This window comes from Capsicum annuum, chromosome 3 (assembly GCF_002878395.1).
Source record: "Capsicum annuum cultivar UCD-10X-F1 chromosome 3, UCD10Xv1.1, whole genome shotgun sequence".
Classification (NCBI taxonomy): domain Eukaryota; kingdom Viridiplantae; phylum Streptophyta; class Magnoliopsida; order Solanales; family Solanaceae; genus Capsicum; species Capsicum annuum.
This window is the reverse complement of record NC_061113.1, coordinates 11,014,259-11,015,484: the sequence shown is the minus strand read 5'-3', so window position 1 is coordinate 11,015,484 and position 1,226 is coordinate 11,014,259.

Genomic DNA, 1,226 nt, shown 5'->3' with positions numbered 1-1,226 from the left:
TTTGATTCTATTGATTATGAAGCAGGAATAAGAAACAAAAATATGTTTAGTTTACTTAATCAAACTCGTTATCAACCTCAATTAGCCATGAAAATTTACAAGGCTTTACAAAGCAAGAATTAGGTCAATTGTGAAGAATGGATTAAGTAATTTGTAGGTTATTTGAAAAAAATTGCTTGGAGCACATCCTAATAATAAACATCTTAGAATTAGGGTGTTTCACAGCCTAGCTATACAAATGTGGCTTGGTGTATTTGTATCATCTTTATCGGGAAATAATAAGAGTTGATGACTGACCGTGAATTTTTTTTTTACTCGAATATTTTCCACATAAAATTTGTGTTTATCTTTTGTTATTATTGTTTTTATTAATTGTTGCCTCACGACAAACTCGAAACTAATGAAATAATGAATGTAGTGCTCGATAATACTCAACGAAGTACGTTAAATATTATATGAACCTACACAAAATTCCAAATAAAGGAATGAGATGCTAAAATAGGGGTCGAGTTGTTACAACTGACAACTAGTTTAGGGAAAGGTTGAGTTAGACCTAAAATCCACTTTTAACATGGTATCAGGTCTATCCTCGTTTTGGGTTCATGGTCCACGCGCCAGGCGCCAGTTGGGCCCTGGGCGTGAAGAGAGTGTTAGAGTGGGTAAAATGTCCCACATTGATTGGGGAATATAATGGACTGGTAGTTTGCTTTTATGGACTTGGGTAATCTTCACCTCTTGAGCTAGCTTTTAAGGTTGAGTTAAGCCCAAGATCCACTCTTTACATAGGGTCAAATTTATTTCTTTACTTTGAAAAATTTGCTAAAGAAACCTTTTGTCATAATTGTAGGTCAAATTTATACTTAATGTCATATTTTGAGGCAAAAGTGGGAGTCCGAAGCCTAAAAGGCAAGTTTTTTAATTCAAAATTTTCAAGGGGCATATAAAAATTAAAAAAAATCCAAACGCACAAGGCTTGTCCATAAAAAGTTAACGTCATCAGGTAATGATAAGTGTAAGACAGGAGCATGATTTTACCTTATAAGATAAATAGAGTCACTTACCATATGAATAAATGCCTCTAGGAAAGGAGTGTTTGCAAGACAAATAAGGGAATAAATTTTCTTTTGCCTTTTGCAACAAGTGAGGGAATAAATTCTCTTTGTTGGTTGATGAGACTTACCTGTAAGTCAAGTATGGGTTCTCTCCTTGTAAGGTTGGATCCCATA